Source organism: Rutidosis leptorrhynchoides, chromosome 2, assembly GCF_046630445.1.
Source record: "Rutidosis leptorrhynchoides isolate AG116_Rl617_1_P2 chromosome 2, CSIRO_AGI_Rlap_v1, whole genome shotgun sequence".
Lineage (NCBI taxonomy): Eukaryota > Viridiplantae > Streptophyta > Magnoliopsida > Asterales > Asteraceae > Rutidosis > Rutidosis leptorrhynchoides.
In genome coordinates, this window is record NC_092334.1 from 426,685,869 (window position 1) to 426,710,607 (window position 24,739).

A 24,739-nucleotide genomic window follows, 5' to 3' on the forward strand; every position below is an offset into this window, starting at 1 on the left:
ATATGAATACACTGCGAGATATTTGACCTCTATATGATACATTTTACAAACATTGTATTCGTTTTTAAAAGACAAACTTTCATTTCATCGAATGTTGACAGGTATGCATACCAATTCATAATATATCCAAACTATAATGACTTAATATGTCATTTACTTAATAATAGTCTTTATTGAACTCTACGACTTGAATGCAACGTCTTTTGAAATATGCCATGAATGACTCCAAGTAATAATATCTTTAAAATGAGCACATAAACAGCGGAAGATTTATTTCAATCCTGAGAATAAATATGCTTTCAATTGTCAACCAAAAGGTTGGTGAGTTCATTAGTTTGTCATATATAATCATTTCCATTAATTTAATAATCCACAAGATTTTCATTTTCATTTCTCATAAACATCATGCATCTGCATAAAAATCATTCATATAGATTGAACCCCTGGTAACCGACATTAACAAAATGCATCTAGAATATCCCCAAAACAGAACCACTCGTATGTAGAGAAAAATTGAAGTACTAAAGCAGTTCAAATTCTCTGACTGGGGCGTGTCAAAGCCCATAGATCTATCTTTAGGATTCGCGTCAATTGGTGGCAATTATAATAAACACCAATTCTTAGGCTACCAAGTTCAACAAGGGCGATATCCGGTATAAAAATTCAACCATAGAATATAGTTTCGATTACTTGTGTCTATTTCATCAAACATTTATAAAAGTGCATGTATTCTCAGTCCCAAAAATGTAAAGAGTAAAAGGGTTCAAATGAAACTCACAATACTGTATTTCGTAGCAATAATGCAAATGATGGCACTGAACAAATGCAGGGTTGACCTCAGATTCACGAACCTATATTAATTATATATATTTATATGTTGGTCAATAACTGTCAAATAATTTAGGTCAAGTCGTAATGTATCACAATCCTAATGCTCTAGATTATCATGCAAAAGTCAACAAAAGTCATCTAATCCTAAAATGACCTCTAAAATCTATACATGTTTAATATATAACATAAATATAGTCGTTTTATATATTTAAATATATTTATTAGATTTTATTAGAGTAAATAAAATAAATCATTTATTAATAAATAAAAATTTATATTAAAATTTATATATAATAAAAATATACTTTTATATATATCTTAAGTAATAAAATTTATAAGGTTCTCTTAATATCATAAAAATATAATGGTATATATTATTAATGTAATTATATTACATGTGGTAAAATATCTTTGTATCACATATTCATTTGATAAAATATAATATTGATAATAATAATAACAAGTAAAAGTTTTATTATTTTGTATTAATAATAATTACTAATAATAATAACAATATTTATATTTACTAATGACGATATTAATTATGATAAAATGATAATTCTAATCATGATAATCTTAATAATATTGATACTTTTAATATTAACAGTAATAATAATAATATTTTATAAAAATAATAATTCTATTCAAAATGATAATTTTTAATAATAATAATACTAAAATGATTATGATATTTTTATGATAACAGTGATATTTCTATTTAAAAATGATAATTTTAATAAAAATGATGGTTTTAATATTAATGATACTTTTAATAATAATAATAATGACGATAAAAATAGTGATAGTTTTGATAAAAATATTAATTATTTTAATAATATTAATAATAATAATAATAATAATAATAATCATAATAATAATAATAATAATAATAATAATAATAATAATAATAATAATAATAATAATAATAATAATAATAATAATAATAATAATAATAATAATATTGATTATTAGATGATAATAATAATAACGATAATAACGACGATAACGATAACGATAACGATAATGATAATCATTTTAACAATAATACTTTAAAATTATATATAATTCAATTGACGATATCTTTTAATCCGTTCATCGAAATCATACACTTTCTAAATGAAAAGTTATTAATTTTTTGCCAGCTTTCCAATGACATGCATATCATATACCTTATCTCAGTAGCATATGTATTAAATTCATGATCTATCATAAACTATTTAACGATGAAATTAAACATACAAACATGCATAATCATAAATACTCGAGCACTAGTCAGGGATACATTATTAATATATGAAAGTTAAGTTATGAGTGCTCACGTATCAATATTGAGATTCAATATTGCAGGAAAGTACGTAGACGCGACGAAGATGATAAACATTAGATTTGACTCGCAAGCATACCCCCGAACATTACCCATAACCTCCATAGCTATAACCCATAATTTCCTTAGCTCTATCCCTCTCGAAAAACCCGTTTTGGACCACTCGAGCATCACTCTATCGTAGTATTTTATATACATACTAATAATAATAATAATAATAATAATAATAATAATAATAATAATAATAATAATAATAATAATAATAATAATAATAATAATAATAATACGATTAATAATAATATTAATAATAATAATAATAATATAAATAAAATAAATATGTTACGGAGTATTAATATAGACAGAGATATGGATATGATATATGTGTGTGTGTGCAGAACTAAAATCGATCGAATTTAAAGACCTGGCCTCACTTTCCTAGCCATGCGATCGCATGGTTGTATAGGGTTAATCCCATACGATCGCATGGGATCAATTTCCAGTTGTTATCCATTAATTCAAGGCTGCCGACACTTATTAAATAAATAATTATTTATATAATAAATCTTAATAATTATATATATATATATATATATATATATATATATATATATATATATATATATATATATTGTATTATATTTATGTTCAACGTTAACTTGTAATTTTAGTTCCGATGACTTATACGTTCACGCTCGACTTATGTCTCAGTTTCAGTTTATCGAACGCATTTTCGTACGCTTAGAAAACTCGCACTTTACGTTACACGACGTGTACCTTTATTAATAACGAGACTTAATTATCGATAACTTATATCGTTCGAAGTGTAACATAATCATTCAAATGTTTTGGTCATTTGCTTCTATAAACCGACTTCTCGTTGTTTACTAAAATACATTTAATAATATATATAAAAGCTTTATTATAAGAAAATAATATAATCAAAATGTTTTACATTTATATATTTCATTACGTTATGAAGTATATATATTAACATTTGAAAATATTTTTAATATTATTTAAAATCTTTATTGCAGTAAATAAATATAACATTTTACCACGTTATATTATTATTTAAGAATATATAAATTGGTATATCTTATATATATTTGAAATATTTTAATAATATAATATCAAACTAATTATATTAAAACTCATTTGATTTAAAGATTGAAATAGAAATCATTATTTCATAAAACGTTTTTAAGAAAGTAAAATCATATGTAACTCATAACGAGTTTTAAGTTTTTATCTTACAGTTTAATCGTGAATTGGAAAGTAAAGTCTAATGGTTAATCCAAGGTATGAAATCATTTTAAAGTAAACGTTGATTTACTTAATCTGCCACTATCCGTTCTCTAAACTATCTACATTCACCAACCTTCACTTTCACATTAAATAATATGAGGGTTAAATAGTTACCTTATCAAAATAACGAGGAATCTATGGTAAAACATGAATTGGAAATCAAACAGAAATCTCCACTAACTCTTGTCTAGTTCCCGTTAATTGACACTTTTGTTCTTACTTGTAATTCACTTTACCATTTTCCGAATACCGTTAAAAAGAAAAGATTTCTCAAATCAACATGGACCTCACAATAGAGACTCGTAATCATACAATGTATTTGATAAATCAATCATTTGATATTATCTTCTAATTGCATCGAAAAACATATTGAACCAAATACGTTCCTGTAAAGTATTATACATTATATATATATATATATATATATATATATATATATATATATATATATATATATATATATATATATATATATATATGTATATTATAACTTGAAAATGTTATCAAGGTATTAAATGTATAATACTTTACAGGAACGTATTTGGTTCAATATGTATATATATATATATATATATATATATATATATATATATATATATATATATATATATATATATATATATATATATATATATATATATATATATATATATACTTATATAATCATATCCGGTTCGTGAATCGTTGGAATTTGGTCGAGGTTAAATGAATGTATGAACATAATTTAAAATCTTTGAGATTCAACTTAACAAACTTTGCTTATCGTGTCGGAATAATATAAAGATAAAGTTTAAATTTGGTCGGAAATTTCCGGGTTGTCACAATAAAAAGGTAGCCCTAAGAGTATTTAGGTCCATAGACCCTTGCCTCAACTCTCGTATCTCATCACGCATCCTTGTCAAGTCGGCATGCGTTCGAAATTCTTCAAAGAATTCCTACTTAAAATCATCCCACGACAACCTCATGAATGGTTCTTCACCAACGATATCAATCTTACCATCCAACCAATTCTTTGCATTACACCGTAACAAACTGATAGCGAGTCTCGTTTTCTTGTCCAGAGGACATTCACTTGTACGAAAACACCCTTCGATATCCGAGATCCAATCGATACTCACTAACGGATCGGGATCTTCGTAGTACATGGGAGGTTTAGTCACTCTAAAATTATTGTAACTAAACTCCTTCTCACCATCACCTCGAGGTTTGAGAAACCCCCTTTCGAACTCTTCTCGGAGTGCGCTCATTTGCTCCGTAACCGCGGCTTCAATCCTAGCCGTCATCTCATCATCGTCACTGCGTTCTCCATTAGAAGTCCCGCTTCTCATCGTCATTCTAAAGAATGCAAATCGATCAAAAAACAAAACGCAAATAAACTACACACAACACCGCCCCATCTTGCCTAACACCCGTTATACATAACTTGTTAGACACGATTTGCACTCTTAACAATGGTAGCTAGTCATTATTACGTGTACACGCCATCTCAACACATTAATACAACGACTATCTTGCTCGATGATATACACAAACACAAACACAAACTCTACGCGATATAACTACATGCAAGAATGATATCACGATACAAGCCACAATCCTAGTTAGTTCACCTACACGCTAAGGTATTAACGAAATCCCCGTCCTACCCGTACTTTTACAAGTCCCGCAACAAATAAGCACACACAAAAGCCTAAGTCTAGGCACCTATCTCAAGTCCCCTAAATCCCTTAGACTATGCTCTGATACCACTTGAAACGACCCAACCCGTTATTATACCGACCCGGAAAATTTTTTCTTTCATTTAACACATTAATCTCGATAACAACGACCCCATAGTTATGCTCACAAAACATTTCCAATACTTAAAAAGTTTAAAAAAACTTTAATTTATACATTACATAAGGTTAGATGTCAAAATGGGCATAACAACCCACGACCCGTTTAACACAAAAAAAGACACTTTCGACCCAAAGCGTTTAACTCCAACATAAGACCGAGCATGATGATTAGGATTGCACTACCCAATCCTAAGTCTAATCCAAAAGCAAAGTCTTCTAAAGCAACCCACAATAGTCAACTAATCCACGCGCTTACCCTTTCCACCTCTTCCACGCGAATGTATAAAAATGTAAACAACGTGAAGGTGAGCTATAAAGCTTAGTGAGGATAAACATACTATATACATACATATGCATAAAATGAATACGTATCACCAAATAGCAAGTATGAAAAACATACCGCATCCAAGTATAACTAGCAAGCTATACATAATGTACCACCAAGTCAATCCGCAAGATTAGCTACAACACAACAATATATACATATATACGTCTACCCAAAATCCCGAGGTTAACCCCTTAACCTCAAACACATGAAGGTTGGTCGGACTACACGTGCCTTAGTGAATCCGAAATCACACGCATTTCACTACCTTCCTCTCCACGACAATAGGGATGTCCGAACTATACGCGACATTATGAATCCGAACTACACGATATTCACTAGTGAAGCTGAACTACACGAGAATCACTACCCTAGGCCGCAACAACAACAATGGGAACGTTCGAACTGCACGCGACATTGTGAATCCGAACTACACTAGAATCACTACCCACCTCACCTCATCACATCAACGGGGTTGACCTACTTGTCAATGTGAATCCCAATCTCACGAGATTCACTACCCCAAGGGTGGTAACCCAAAACGCACAAACGTGCCACACAGACTCATAATGCATAGAGTCCATCATCCCACGCACATGAAAAGTGAACCCGAACGCCCAAGGATCACTCTACCCCACCCACACCCATCCTATGCATACATACGCATATAATATATTTACACTCACCCTAGCGCCTTGATGAATGCACCTGAATAATCTGCAAATCGTCAATGGAAAGTACCTATTCCATTTATCACATAACAAACAACACAATTAGGGTGGATTACAAACCAATCCAAATTGACACTTAGTGCAATTTTGACCCAATTGCACTTCCAATCACAACCAAAGCCCAATTTAACCAATAATCACTCAACATTAGTGAAAAGTGGTCTTATAACGCCAATTAAACCAAAACACAAGTATTAAATACTTGTCTTCCCCAATTTGACCCAAAACCCTAATTTTGACCCATTTCAAAATTAGTCTTCCAAATACACCCAAATGGGTTCCAATACTTCCATAATCACTAAACCTAGTGATTAAAAACAAATTGCAAGTCTTGAACATGGTTAAATCATCAACTAACCCAAAATCTACCAACAAGGGTCAACAAAACTAACTACTAGCTCCAAACTTCCATTTAAGAGCTAAATGGGTTTTCTCAAGAACATGCAAGTTCAAAACCCTAGATTGAACAACAATCATGAACAATGAAACTTGGATTCAAGACTTACCACTACCCTCAAAACGTAGCTAGGAGCGAGATGAACAACTTTAACTCTTGAGCTTTCACCCGAATCGACCTCCTTCCTCCTAGATCGGAGTTTCTTCTCTCTAAAATCCTCTTTCTCACTCTAAAAGATGAGAGTGTTTGGGGATGATGAAAATGAGGTGGAAATGGAGATAAGATAAGCACTGAGTCAGTTTTGTGGTAACCAAACCGTTCGCCATGCGAAAAGATAACTCTGCCCCTCATTAAACCCTTAAAATAGTTGAAATTCGGACCTGGCACCAGACAGAGGCGCGGCGCGGCTCTTAGGCAAAATTGAAGTCAGCCGTTTTCAAAACTCTAAATACCTGATCATAGGCTTATCCGCGGCGTGCCTAAAATGACCCGCGACTCGGCTCTACTGGCAACCACATTTGTATCTCTAAGTTCAGGGACTGAGGTTGACAGATTCTGATTCTGATGTAAAATCTGAAAATGCATAAGTATAGGTAGACTTTTCCTGACACTTTCTGGGAACACTTTTCTAGTGACACTTTCTGGCGGCACTTTCTGATGTAGTAAAATTCAGGGTGTTACACCTACTATATATTAAAAGAAACTCTTAATAGAGCAATTAATAAAAAATTAAATTGTTAATAACCATTGGATTGACTAAATACATAAATTACCCCTTGATCCAACGATTCAAATTAAGATTAAGGAAAAATGACCAATAACTTATTCTTAACCTTTTTTATTCCCTATATATCCTTATTATTTATTTTCTATCAACCTTATATTATACTTTTATATTTATCCATATAATAAAACCTTATCGTGATTATTGTTATTTATTAAGTTGATAATCTTTTATCTTTTATCCCCTTCATAAAACGTTTATGAAACTATTCTCAATGGATGTGTTGTAGACTGACTAAGTCTTTGGGCTGAAAGTTATTATCTTTGCACACAAATATTTGAGCTTTGTGAAAGGGTTGGTTTATGTACATAATAACTACTGTATATTAATAAGGAAATTCTTGGGTTTGAAGAGTTGATTTTACGTATAAATCCTAGGTGCATAAAAAAGAACTACTTGGGCCTTCAATTTTGTAGCTTTGTTTTGGAAGCCAATGTTTGATGATGTTATATAAATTCTTACCTTGACTGTGATTGATGGGAAGTCGCCGGTTCAGCAACTTGACTTATTACAAGTTATCATTGAGAAGACCATTGAAGTGATATAAGGGTGTCTTTGAAGCATGTGTAGATCGTGCAACTGAATGGGGCTTCAAATTTTGAAAATGTCTACCAAATAATTCATTATTTATGTATTTATATACCGTGGCGTAAAATCATTGAGACAAATGTTTTAACTTGTAACTTATTAGTTAAATTACAAATCATGAGTTTAAAAAATTAGTTTATATGTATTGAAAGATTTAATGCTTTTAGGGCAAATTTTTATTTATTGAACAAACCTTCAAATTTAATGGGCCGACCCCTGAACATCTATATCTATATCTATATCTATCTATATATCTATAGTAATTGAGTTCTAGAATCATAAGTATGGTGTATTAAATACTGCTAACTCAATAAAATTTATCCATGTAATTTAATAGACGGGTAAAAATGGTTAAAAAGTATTATGGTAAAAAAGTAAAAAAATAAAAATAAAGACCACATTAAATAAAAACATCATAAGAAATTTTAAGGTAGTTAATGATCAATAAATATTAAACCTTTCATCTTCTAAGTAATGTAAGTTATTTTTTTAGCCTATAAATATGTAATATCCATTCCATTTTTTCATATCAATCATACAAAAGAGCACACCATATTACTAATGCTGTATTCTCGATTTTTTTAAGATGAAAAGAAGAAGAAATGATATATATCCGAATATATATATATGTTATTAATCATAATATATGTTTGTTTTTGTAGATATCGAAGAAACACCAATTTCAAAAATATATATATATATATATATATATATATATATATATATATATATATATATATATATATATATATATATATATATATTGTAATGACCCGGGAATTTCTGATCAAATTTAAACTTAATCTTTATATAATTTCAACACGATAAGCAACGTCTGTAATGTTGAGTCTCAAAAATTTTGAACTGTGTACATGAATTCATTTCACCTTTGACTATTCTCGACGATTCACGAACAATTAATTGTAAATAGATATGGGTGTATGTATATATAAATAATAATTCGAAATATAATTTGAAGTATTATATGTTGTTGTTATTAAAAATTAATAAAATAAAAATAGGATATTATAATTAATATTTAAAAAATATCTCTATATATAAATAAGGTATATTAAAAATAAATATTAAATGATTGTAATACTCGTTTGATGTTTCGATTGATATTAAGTAAGTTAAATTCAAACTTATGTAATTTTAAAATAAATGGTGATACGAAAATGAGTTCTATAAATTTTAGGCTTATTAAAAATGTAGTTAGGAACTATTTGTTAAGTTTCAACACTTTTTATATTTTACCCAGGATCGGGAGTGGGCAGTGAGTTAATTTTTGTTTAATAATTTATGATCGAATTTTATACCATAATGACCAAAATTAATAAATATATTTAATTTAAAAATATGGGATTTTTCAGAGAACTTTTATCCGTCATTGATTAACAACGGAGCCCGAGATATTAACTGCTTAACTATTTTTAAAAGTTTCATCCACGTTTTTTTTTTATAGTAATACTTTATCTTATTATAAATGGTTACTTTATGACTAATTGTTTTCTTCTTATGCTTAAAGATATTGATTTGAACAAAAACAAATGGATAACAACTAGATACCTACTTTTGATATTATCATTACCATATAACCACATGTACTTGAACTTATTATAGAATTTTCATTTTTCGTTTGACCTACCTCATCTAAAACAAATGCATCCAGGGAAGATACAGCTAATTAATTCAAACATTTTCCTATATTTCATTTGTCCTATATAACTCATGAAACCACCAAATAAATTTAAAAGATGTGTTGCTAATAAACTGCACCCAAGATTAAACTAAACTGCATGTATGTTTCCATTAATCACTCGGTGGTTTTACAAACATAAATCATGGACCACCGTGATCTACCACTGCAATCACCATCGAGTAAACGAAACCCAAGGATGTTTCTTGTTCTCTCCTTCCTTCGAACCACGAAACCATCATAACCACCATCAACCACCACTTCACTACCTTGAATTACCAATCACTTTAGTCACAAGCCCACTACTTACCATTTCAATTACCATTTGAAATTTGTCTTTTTTTTTTTTAATATTTAATGAATCACATTTTTCTATCATATGTATATAATCATATGCATTGACATACATATATATTTGGTTCATGATCAAACATGACCACCTCCACCCTCACTGCACCCGACAACCATTGGAGACCATACCACCGTCACCCTTATTCTTCCTTTTTATTTATGTTTCGAACAATTTATAGCCGTCTCCTTGTTAGAACAAGAACCACAACCTCCATTTCGAACTTCTGCTATTTTTTTTTACTTGCCAAAACAAATAGGTAACTACTCCTATTTATCTTCCTGATCGAACATTAGATTACCACTTTCATTTGATGTTGCTTCTATCTTGTACGAACCAGAGAACCACCAATAACCGCCACCATAATCATCCATCACCTCTCTCTCTCTCACTAAACTCTCTTCCATCTCTCTTATTCGATTAACACCATCATCACTTACAACTGTTATTCTGCTGCTGTTTCTACAACTATTGAACACAACCACAACCCCACAAATATTATAGATATTGCTACTCGTATGCTAGCTACTCCTGTCACTTCTATCCTTTTGTGTTCTAGTTAACCAAACACCTTAAACCACCAACTATTTAAACTGCTACAGCTGCTGCTATTACAGCTTTACGTTTCTGTTTCTACTCAAATAAAACCCATAATATAACCCACAACCTGCTACTCACTGTTTCTATTTGATTTACACACGAACGATAATGATGTTTATGATACTCTGACCGAGAATGATGATACAACGATGACGATAACTTGGTGAAGGATCAAGATAATGATTAAGGGTGATGATAAAATGATGTGATGACAACAATGGAGATGATTAATAAAGAAGATGACTATGACGTCTCCTCCTGTCCATTATCTTCTGTTCGGTTTCTTTTAATTAAACACACACATAAAACAGTCCCAAAAAAAAACCTACCCTTGTTATATTGTGGCTGCTACCGAAATTCTTTCTGTATTCTAATCGACATGAAGCCATAACACATCGGTTTGGGCTGTTAAATTGGTAACGTTATTGGGCTAAATAAGGGTCATTTTCGTTGGGCTGATATTAGGCCGATAACTCAGTTTAGTTGTTGGGCCGTGAGATTGTTTTTGGGTCACGAAAATTGTTGGTGGGAAAAGATGTTTCCTGTGATAATGAATAAATTATTGAAGATGAACACAAAATTTAATATGGGTTATATCGTTTAGGATCATGAATTTAATTAGATAAAACGAAATGGTGGAGTGGTTTGTGGTGTTTTGGCTAAGCAAGAGGTTGCGGGTTCAAGCCTGGGCAAGGGCAATTATTCTTTTTTTGAAACTTATTCTTTGAGGTTCGTGAATCCGAGACCAACCCTACATTGGTTCAATGTCGTCATATGTATTTTTTACTACAAAATATATTAGGTGAGTTTCATTTGCTCCCTTTTTCTCTTTACATTTTTGGGACTGAGAATACATGCGCTGTTTTTACAAATGCTTTATTAAATGCTTTTGAAATATATTTTGAACTGCGAATACATGCAAATGCTTTATTAACTGTTTTACAATAATTATATGCGTGAATTTCATTATTCTTTTTTTAAATGCTTTTGTAATATATATTTTTGGGACTGAGAATACATGCGCTGCTTTTATAAATGTTTTACGAAATGGACACAAGTGATCGAAACTACATTCTTTGGTTGGATTATCTAATCGAATATGCCCTTTTTTATATAGTCTGGTAATCTAAGAATTAGGGAACAGAAACCCTAATTGACGTGAAACCTAAAGATAGATCTATCGGGCCCAACAAGCCCCATCCAAAGTACCGGATGTTTTAGTACTTCGAAATTTATATCATGTCCGAAGGAGGATCCCGGAATGATTGGGATATTCTTATATATGCATATTGTTAATGTCGGTTACCAGGTGTTCAATCCATATGAATGATATTTTTGTCTCTATGCATGGGACGTATGTTTATGAGAAATGGAAATCTGAAATCTTGTGGTCTATTAAAATGATGGAAACGATTGTTTAAGTTAAACTAATGAACTCACCAACCTTTTGGTTGACACTTTAAAGCATGTTTATTCTCAGGTACGAAAGAAATCTTCCGCTGTGTATTTGCTCATTTTATAGATATTACTTGGAGTCATTCATGGCATATTTCAAAAGACGTTGCATTCGAGTCGTCGAGTTCATCAAGATTATTATCAAGTCAATTATAGTTGGATATATTATGAAATGGTATGCATGCCTGTCAACTTTCGATGTAATGAAATATTGTCTTTTCAAAAACGAATGCAATGTTTGTAAAATGTATCATATAGAGGTCAAGTACCTCGCGATGAAATCAATTGTTGTGAATCGTTTATAATCGATATGGACTTCGTCCGGATGGATTAGGACGGGTCCTCACAGTTGGTATCAGAGCGGTGGTCTTAGCGAACCAGGTCTTGCATTAGTGAGTCTAACTGATAATCGTTAGAATGCATTAATGAGTCTGGACTTCGACCGTGTTTGCATGTCAAAAGTTTTGCTTATCATTTAGTGTCGAAAAATTATTTGCTTATCATCCTTAAAGTCTAAGACACGTCTTACTGCCTTTATTGCATAGACAGTGTATAGTTAAATTCATATCTTAGCGTATCTGTTATTGTTACCTTTGCCTGACAGCTTCCGTAGATTCCTCCGTAGCTTATAGGATTTTAGTATTATATATGCATATGTAAATTATGTATTGCAGGGTACTAATCTACATCCTATAATCTATTTCTTATCGAAAATCCTTCATCTGATCGTACGAGATGAATCCCTCAACCAGTTCGAGTCCATCAGATTTCGATAGCTATTTCGATAGTTATTCCGACAGCTATTTCGATATGGATTTCCACTCGAGCTCCGAAAGCAGAGTAACCGGAATGGATCGATCAATTAGCCATCATCTATTCTGAATGAATTGTAGATGGGTTCGTAGTCGACTTAATCAATGGAAACGCGAAGAAGGCGATCATTTCCACTAACCAAATTCACCTCTTGACAATGAACCTAAAACGTTTACCGGCGAACCTGTTCGAGACACCATTTTCTCTCTCATTCCAAAGTATCTCATCACGATCATATACTATCTCAGATTCTAAACCTCATTCATCCGCTCGTCCGAACCGACAATCATCCCGGTGTAATAGAAGAAGTTAACGAACTTCGCGCATAAGTTGTAGTCTTGGAAAAATATGGTGCAAAACGTACCAGCTTCATCCAAATCACCGGCACCAACAGTACCACCAACAACCCAAATTTCAATATCACATGCCTCAACATCTCAATCTATACCTCGAGTATAATCATCATTCTACATGACATTCTACATCAGTTATCTTCGTTCGACATGGTGATTATGTAATCTCTAATGTTTTAGAGATTATTTATTCTAGTTCCAACTGAAAACTAAATGAGTTTAATATCATGTTAACTCATTAAATTCATGATTACATCTGAAGAAAATATATATGTATATATGTTTTCATAAAGATTGTAATTAAAAATTCTTTTGTACAAACTGTTAATAATAAAAATATTTTAACGGGTAGGTAATACCCGAGGAATATTTAAATTTCACATTAATAAGTTACACTGTATATTCTTCGAATCTGATTCAACAGTTATTCACTATCCTATTTAAAACCACCGGGATACTTATCCGTTCACCAAAGAATAACTATTTTCATTCAAATTCAATTTCATATTTGAATTTTGACCTATCAGAATCCAACAAGTGGCATAATGAAGAAATAATGGACACAATAAAAATTGATTAGAAACAGACTAATTAACAATATTAAATTTTATTAAGAAACCACGCTAACAAAATCCTAGCTAACTGTTCCTAGCTAACTGTTAATTCCGTATTACATTTTATTTATCGCAATTTATTTATCGCAATTTATTTTATCGCAATTTATATTCTCGCAATTTTATTTATTGTCATTTAATTTCTGTTATTTACTTTACGCACTTTATTTATCGTCATTTAATTTCTGTTATTTATTTTACGCACTTTAAATATCGGGACACGTATACAAGGTTTTGACATATCATATCGACACATCTATATATATTATTTGGAATCACCATAGACACTCTATATGCAGTAATGATCGAGTTCTCTATACAGGGTTGAGGTTGATTCTATAATAATATATATACTTTGAGTTGTGATCGAGTCTGAGACATGTACACGGGTCACGATACGTATTAATTAATTCAAATATTATATATTAAACTATATATGAATGATTGCACTGTCAACTGTGGACTATATACTGTGGACTAATAACATTGGACAATTAAAATGAATTAAAATATTGAATATAACATATGAAACTAAACAATTCTTCAAGTTTGCCACTTGATTTCTTCTTAAACCTCATTTGTATCTTCACGATTACAATCTGCGTTCAAAATCTTTCATGATTTTTTGAAAACACCTCAATCAAGAGAATGAACCAACCGCACTTCATCTATGGAAGAAAAGATTGATGCATATAGTTATGCACCTGAGAAACTCTCAACAACTGAGTAAAAGTTTAACACGTAGCCGCGTCATATCCTTTGGCATTTATCAGCAAAAATAACTTTGCGATCTCTTTTCAAAGTAACAAATTTTGTCACAGCTTCAGCAAATTAACTACGACTTTTCGTTCGAAACAACCTTATTATCACCTTGATTTATACGTATGTTCTTTTATTGTTACCGGGGAACCTTTTATATTCTACCATATTACCGTCAGCGTTTAATCATCTAAGAACAAAATTCTCTTAAAAATCACCTCGGATCGATAACCAATGATTCAGATATAGTAGCAGTAAATGTAGAGGAATCAGCAATCAATATTTCGAATCTTGTAGCAATTCTACATCAATAGTTATATGTATACATATAACAATTATCTCCTAGGATTACGATCTTCAATTCTGAAATTTTAAAAAGGAACCCAGTTTACGAATCGATACTCTGAATGTTGAAAAAGCTGAATGAAGCAGCAGAAACTGTAGGCAACCGTAAACGATCATAATCATCGGAAGTTTGATGATAAAGAATAGTATGTTGGAAAAGCTCAGAAAAGTTGAAACTGGAAAACGAATTGAGCTAACCACGAAGGAGACCGAGGATAAATACAAGGACCATACCATATATTCAAAGAATCCAGATAATTCTGGATCCGATGAAACCTTCAATGAATATCTTACTCCGTACTCATGTTAAAATTTTGCGGAAAATCTTTCTCCATCAACCATCGAACTTAGAAATTCCAAGATATCATCGTATCTTTCATTATAAATATCCTCTATATTTCTGAAGATACTTTCATAACTATTCTTATCTGAAATCATTAATCTATTCCTGATATCAGTGTTACATTATATAGAAACTGTTAGTTTCTATATTCTGTAAACTTTCGAGCTTAAAATATGAATGTTATTGAAGTAATGTTGGGAACTGATGCATGAATTAGTATAATATAATGACACTTGATCAACGTGATTATATTACAGTAAGTCATGCTGAGTTTCTAAATGAAACATGATGATTCACAAATTATAACGTCATCATGTGACATGTTACATAACTCTTTCATTCTGATTAACTTCTGAACATATCAAGAAAATATGTTCTTGATAGTTCTATTCTCAGTGACTCTGGTAATTTGACAAATCAAATCGTGTTATTACGTTCTTTCTTGTTTAGAACATTATATTCATTCGAAACTCCATACTTACGAATTCTGGACCATTACAAGAGGTGTCCAATCGTAAAAAGAAGAAACGAAGGGACAAAGCTCCAAAAGGAATAGAAATTGGAGTATAAATCGCAGCAAAGAGGAATGAGTATTAACTGTGGATGACAATGATTATAGAAAACAGATATAGGGACATTGAAATATAAGGAAAGATATGAAGCCCGATAACCACACCTAAATTACAAACCGTGTATATCAATGTTTATCGCAACATAAAGACACGGGAGAATTATAAGTACTATAACCCAAAGGGCAAAGTAGAAATAAGCAGATTCCTCTGGTGGAAGTTGGAAAAGAAGAATAATTGTTGCGATAATAAGGATGAGGACAAGGATCAGAACTGGATTAAGCATTCTCAGAATCCTTTGGATATATGAAACAAGAAAGAAAGTATAGGAATGGTGAGAATAATGGAACGGAAGAGTTTAATTTATAATGGAAATATCAGACAGAGTAATCGAAGCAGATCACCGCATTTAATTCAAGAGATCTTAAGTTCCTTATTCGCCGAAGAAATCAAATCTTTTAGATTTCTAAGGTTTTCTTTAAATCCCTTGAATTTCGGGATTCAACCTTCTACGTCAAAAGCTATGACACACCATATCTTCTAAATTCAACCATGACTAGTCAAAAGTTATGATGAAACTTGTCTTTCTCATTTCACTATTTTATGATAACTCCACTCGTGCTCTTCGAATAATCAAATTGTTTTATCCATATTACTCAATGATGATAAAACTCTAATTATCAACTCATATTCGTCATGAAAACATTTTTATGGTTAACCATGATGACCCCACTCAAATTTCGGGACGAAATTTCTTTAACGGGTAGGTACTGTAATGACCCGGGAATTTCTGACCAAATTTAAACTTAATCTTTATATAATTTCAACACGATAAGCAACGTCTGTAATGTTGAGTCTCAAAAATTTTGAACTGTGTACATGAATTCATTTCACCTTTGACTATTCTCGACGATTCACGAACAATTAATTGTAAATAGATATGGGTGTATGTATATATAAATAATAATTCGAAATATAATTTGAAGTATTATATGTTGTTGTTATTAAAAATTAATAAAATAAAAATAGGATATTATAATTAATATTTAAAAAATATCTCTATATATAAATAAGGTATATTAAAAATAAATATTAAATGATTGTAATACTCGTTTGATGTTTCGATTGATATTAAGTAAGTTAAATTCAAACTTATGTAATTTTAAAATAAATGGTGATACGAAAATGAGTTCTATAAATTTTAGGCTTATTAAAAATGTAGTTAGGAACTATTTGTTAAGTTTCAACACTTTTTATATTTTACCCAGGATCGGGAGTGGGCAGTGAGTTAATTTTTGTTTAATAATTTATGATCGAATTTTATACCATAATGACCAAAATTAATAAATATATTTAATTTAAAAATATGGGATTTTTCAGAGGACTTTTATCCGTCATTGATTAACAACGGAGCCCGAGATATTAACTGCTTAACTATTTTTAAAAGTTTCATCCACGTTTTTTTTTTATAGTAATACTTTATCTTATTATAAATGGTTACTTTATGACTAATTGTTTTCTTCTTATGCTTAAAGATATTGATTTGAACAAAAACAAATGGATAACAACTAGATACCTACTTTTGATATTATCATTACCATATAACCACATGTACTTGAACTTATTATAGAATTTTCATTTTTCGTTTGACCTACCTCATCTAAAACAAATGCATCCAGGGAAGATACAGCTAATTAATTCAAACATTTTCCTATATTTCATTTGTCCTATATAACTCATGAAACCACCAAATAAATTTAAAAGATGTGTTGCTAATAAACTGCACCCAAGATTAAACTAAACTGCATGTATGTTTCCATTAATCACTCGGTGGTTTTACAAACATAAATCATGGACCACCGTGATCTACCACTGCAATCACCATCGAGTAAACGAAACCCAAGGATGTTTCTTGTTCTCTCCTTCCTTCGAACCACGAAACCATCATAACCACCATCAACCACCACTTCACTACCTTGAATTACCAATCACTTTAGTCACAAGCCCACTACTTACCATTTCAATTACCATTTGAAATTTGTCTTTTTTTTTTTTAATATTTAATGAATCACATTTTTCTATCATATGTATATAATCATATGCATTGACATACATATATATTTGGTTCATGATCAAACATGACCACCTCCACCCTCACTGCACCCGACAACCATTGGAGACCATACCACCGTCACCCTTATTCTTCCTTTTTATTTATGTTTCGAACAATTTATAGCCGTCTCCTTGTTAGAACAAGAACCACAACCTCCATTTCGAACTTCTGCTATTTTTTTTTTACTTGCCAAAACAAATAGGTAACTACTCCTATTTATCTTCCTGATCGAACATTAGATTACCACTTTCATTTGATGTTGCTTCTATCTTGTACGAACCAGAGAACCACCAATAACCGCCACCATAATCATCCATCACCTCTCTCTCTCTCACTAAACTCTCTTCCATCTCTCTTATTCGATTAACACCATCATCACTTACAACTGTTATTCTGCTGCTGTTTCTACAACTATTGAACACAACCACAACCCCACAAATATTATAGATATTGCTACTCGTATGCTAGCTACTCCTGTCACTTCTATCCTTTTGTGTTCTAGTTAACCAAACACCTTAAACCACCAACTATTTAAACTGCTACAGCTGCTGCTATTACAGCTTTACGTTTCTGTTTCTACTCAAATAAAACCCATAATATAACCCACAACCTGCTACTCACTGTTTCTATTTGATTTACACACGAACGATAATGATGTTTATGATACTCTGACCGAGAATGATGATACAACGATGACGATAACTTGGTGAAGGATCAAGATAATGATTAAGGGTGATGATAAAATGATGTGATGACAACAATGGAGATGATTAATAAAGAAGATGACTATGACGTCTCCTCCTGTCCATTATCTTCTGTTCGGTTTCTTTTAATTAAACACACACATAAAACAGTCCCAAAAAAAAACCTACCCTTGTTATATTGTGGCTGCTACCGAAATTCTTTCTGTATTCTAATCGACATGAAGCCATAACACATCGGTTTGGGCTGTTAAATTGGTAACGTTATTGGGCTAAATAAGGGTCATTTTCGTTGGGCTGATATTAGGCCGATAACTCAGTTTAGTTGTTGGGCCGTGAGATTGTTTTTGGGTCACGAAAATTGTTGGTGGGAAAAGATGTTTCCTGTGATAATGAATAAATTATTGAAGATGAACACAAAATTTAATATGGGTTATATCGTTTAGGATCATGAATTTAATTAGATAAAACGAAATGGTGGAGTGGTTTGTGGTGTTTTGGCTAAGCAAGAGGTTGCGGGTTCAAGCCTGGGCAAGGGCAATTATTCTTTTTTTGAAACTTATTCTTTGAGGTTCGTGAATCCGAGACCAACCCTACATTGGTTCAATGTCGTCATATGTATTTTTTACTACAAAATATATTAGGTGAGTTTCATTTGCTCCCTTTTTCTCTTTACATTTTTGGGACTGAGAATACATGCGCTGTTTTTACAAATGCTTTATTAAATGCTTTTGAAATATATTTTGAACTGCGAATACATGCAAATGCTTTATTAACTGTTTTACAATAATTATATGCGTGAATTTCATTATTCTTTTTTTAAATGCTTTTGTAATATATATTTTTGGGACTGAGAATACATGCGCTGCTTTTATAAATGTTTTACGAAATGGACACAAGTGATCGAAACTACATTCTTTGGTTGGATTATCTAATCGAATATGCCCTTTTTTATATAGTCTGGTAATCTAAGAATTAGGGAACAGAAACCCTAATTGACGCGAAACCTAAAGATAGATCTATCGGGCCCAACAAGCCCCATCCAAAGTACCGGATGTTTTAGTACTTCGAAATTTATATCATGTCCGAAGGAGGATCCCGGAATGATTGGGATATTCTTATATATGCATATTGTTAATGTCGGTTACCAGGTGTTCAATCCATATGAATGATATTTTTGTCTCTATGCATGGGACGTATGTTTATGAGAAATGGAAATCTGAAATCTTGTGGTCTATTAAAATGATGGAAACGATTGTTTAAGTTAAACTAATGAACTCACCAACCTTTTGGTTGACACTTTAAAGCATGTTTATTCTCAGGTACGAAAGAAATCTTCCGCTGTGTATTTGCTCATTTTATAGATATTACTTGGAGTCATTCATGGCATATTTCAAAAGACGTTGCATTCGAGTCGTCGAGTTCATCAAGATTATTATCAAGTCAATTATAGTTGGATATATTATGAAATGGTATGCATGCCTGTCAACTTTCGATGTAATGAAATATTGTCTTTTCAAAAACGAATGCAATGTTTGTAAAATGTATCATATAGAGGTCAAGTACCTCGCGATGAAATCAATTGTTGTGAATCGTTTATAATCGATATGGACTTCGTCCGGATGGATTAGGACGGGTCCTCACATATATATATATATATATATATATATATATATATATATATATATATATATATATATATATATATCAACGTAAATATGAAAAATAAAAAGTTTAAAACTGTTGTTATTATTTATGTCATAGCTTAATTTTAAATTTATGACAAAATTATGATAAAGAAAATGAAAAGATTGAAATTAATCATACAATTTTTGACATATAAATTTTATTTATTATGAATGTTTATAACTAAAGTTCAATTAAGAAAAATAAAAAAGATAACAGTTATTGAAAAGTTTATAAGGTTTACTACTCTTGATGGTGTTACATATCTTTATTATAATAGTTAATAAATAATTATTAATTTTATATCAATTGTGTGATGTAGTAATATCTAACGGTTCATGTTTATATTTAGAAGTTTTTTTATGTACTCCAATTATTATGTATCTAATTATTGTCATATATGAAGTCATAAACAGAGACCTTCAAAATTTTTATGGTAAATTATGAAGGTAATATATGTTTTAATATTATGATTCGTACTACAATATGAAAGTCTTATAATGTATTTTGGTATCATTTGTTAACTCATTTAACCACCTTTAGTAAACTTTTGTTTATATATAGTTTCATGGTTAGTACATATGATCCGAATGTGCAGATTTTCATAGTGGCAAACAAAATATATGTATAAAATTTTACTTGACCACTTGCATAATGGAACCAACATCAAGTTTCACTTCAAGGTTAATATGTTTTCAACCAACTCCCGCCATGACTCTAACTATTCGGAACACGAATTTTAAAATAGTGAAATTTGAGACAAGTCGTGTAACGCACGGGCATTGTCTCCTAGTATACTATAAAAAGGAGTTCTATCAATAGATATTCTTTAATGCTGGTAAATGGGCTGGTCTGGTAACCTTTTTCGATATAATGGATATGTTTGGCATGGGTGAGATTGAATGAAAACACTAACTCACTCAACCTTTTTACTTTTAAAACATGTTTAGAAGTAATTAATGTATTGACAATGCTTATTTTTATACTGCTAATTGGCTCATTCTTAATCAAACTCATTCGGGAGATTTATAATAATCAAACTTCTTTTTTTTTTTTTTTTTTTTTTTTTTTTTTTGCAAAAAATCGATAACATTAAAACTAAGTCTTTTCATCAATAGATGAAAAGACGAACACAGATACAAAAGAACCAAAACCACCTCAAGGCTCGAAAGCAGTAAACGAACCCTAACACTAAACAAGAATCAAAAGCTAACTAAAACCAAGCCTTGAGCAACTGGATCACAAAACGAACTCGGAACACAAACAAATACAAGTCCAAATTAACACTATCTAAACAAATAAGGGAAAAAAACACTCTAAAAACAACCAACTCAACAACAAACCGGTCGCATCTACCCGACAACCGCTTTACCTTTTCGTGTCTTTGTGATCGCCTTAACAATCACTCCGTCAACCTTCAATCGAACAAATTTCTTCTTCGACCGATTTTCAATCGGATAAGACGAAACCTTTGTCGTAGCGCTACCAATCCTAATACCCGGCACGGAAGGGGGTAGCCAACCTTCCTCCTTAAGGCCCTCAAAAAAGCAAATGTTTCGATTCACTTTTACACCATCACCACAATAATCAAACTCTGAAGGCATAAATGCACATATATTAATTAGCATAGATCTTTACAAGTCTATATAGTAGTATTTACTTTTCACCATGTTTATATCTTTTATGATAAATTATCTTATTTAATACTATTAATTTAGTTGAAATCGCGGGTTATAAATTAGTTATTATTATTATTATTATTATTATTATTATTATTATTATTAATTAATTAATTAATTAAACTTCGCCTGAAATTTAACAAATCTTTATCAACAAGTAGGGCTACAATTTCATTTTTCTAATTTGATGTTTGTTCAACATGTCAAGGGCAAGTATATAATATGAACTATACGTACTGGAAGTTGTCCCTAACTGTCTAATGTCATTTATAACTAGACTAGAAGGTGGATGTTCAAATTTTATATGATAAAATGTATAAATATTGTAATATTTGTGTCCGAAGTTTTTGAGACAGGATCACAAGAAAAATATATTGAAAGGCAGAACAAGCTTGGTTTCAATTAAGACACAAACTGAACCATTTTGAAAATTAATGTTGGTGTTGATTTGTTTCCTGCGAGTAAACAAACTATTCCAGACCTAGATTCCTGCAAGAGGTTTTGTCGGATACAAGTTACGACTAAATTAATTACAGAAAACAAATTACTTATTTATACACCTACGTCTATTGGAATAAACAAGTTTTGGCTAAACATATAGTTTAAATTGTAACATGACTTGTATGCAATTGATTAATCTTATGCCGCACAATAGCTTCAAGAAACATTGATGATGTAGGATGTATAGTTTAACCCTATAGTTTGTTGGAAGAATGATTGTTGCCAGTTTCAACATATTAAACAACCACCACGCCTGCCTCTCAGGATGTTTGAGGATCAGGTTGTGCAGCGCGATTCGAATTCCCTCCCAAAAGTGTGTACGTGCGTGAAAAATGATCGCGAAGGTGGATAATACCCCTCTGAGTGATGCCGACAACGTACCTTTAAAAACAATCGCATATCAAATCGGAAATCTTGTGTTTTTATACACAAAACATCCCTTCATAACCCGAGAGTGAGTTTTTAGACCAACAACTTTTTCAACATAAATTTTTTGATATGAGACATGGGTTTGCACCCAACAGTTAACTAAAAGGGTGGGTCAGTAATAAGAAGTTGGCGCTAGATTCGCTATTAACATTATCATGTAATTTTTTTTTAAGAATAGCTTTTGACAATAATCTTCTTAAAGTTGTGGCTACTTATGAATCTTTATCCTGTTTAAGCACCTTATATACCTTGATTATCATAGTACAATATAAATAAAACTGTGGATTAGAAGTTCATTAGAACATGTGAAGATTTTTGTTAGCAACTTGCTAAAGCAAGTGGATACATTGTGCTTATAGGAATCAAGGTATATTCTCACACTTAGCATTCAAATAATATTAACAGTGAACACAAAGAACTTTAATTGTTACGTTATAACCCTCATTATACGCTTTTTCATTATAATTTATTTGTTGACCAATCACCATACTTTCATTTGTTGTACGGTCTTGTATGCGACTTCGTGAATCTTACTTCATATCTTAGACCAAATTTGGTCATATAGAAAAATTCAAAACAAGAATCAAATTAATGGGGGCATAATAGAAAGGTGGGTTCGATTATATTGCCCTTAATCTAAACATATAAAATCAAAGATATCAAAACATAAAAGCGAGTATTTGTTATTCTCTTATGAGGTTTACTCATCCGAATTGAACCGCACTGGGGACCAGGAGGAAAAAAAAGGAAAACATGCACCACGCGCAGAAAGCTAAGAACTAATCTTTGATGTATGATTTTTGTTCATGATTATGATCTAGTCCACATAGGAAGCATCTTATGTTGCAATCATATGTATAATGATTACCAAAAGTTTTGTTCTATACTATGATTGCTAGCTTCCAAGTGTTATTAGATGCTAACACAGTAATGCTGATCACGTTTCATTGCATGTTGCATGCAACAGGTTGTAAAGAAGTAACCAATTTGAACATAAAAACGCTCATGAAGTACGTGAGGTTAACGCAATTGGTCGTGTTTTGGATTGTGTCGTTAGTACGTCAAAAAAAATTTACGATAATACTCTAAAACTAATTGGTGATAGAGTTTTAAACCAAACATGTACAAAATATAAACTCATGAGTTCCCTGATACTCTAAAACCAAATGGTGATAAAGGAAGTTTTCCATAAACTCATAAGCATATATTTGTTTCTTTTCATATCCGATGTGAGACACAATTAACCGATTAGCTCTAAAATAATACAAATTATTTTCAATTTTTATCTTCAGTGAGACTTTTTCTTGTGTGATACACTGATATATATGTACCATACTTATTACTTCTCAATGCATGATTTGAAATCAGAAACATTAATATATTATATAAGGTTTATGAAATCACGACATATGTGTCATTCTATTGAATCAAATATATAGAGCACAATATGTAACAAACTATCTAACTGTTAACACCTATTTGCTTATGAGGTAATGCTTAGTGTGTCAACTCAATACTAGAAGTATTCTGACTTTAGGAGGGCGGAGTGTTGTCGATTGATGTTTACCCTTGGGAAATAATCCCTGCAGACCCGGTTCACAAGTGTAG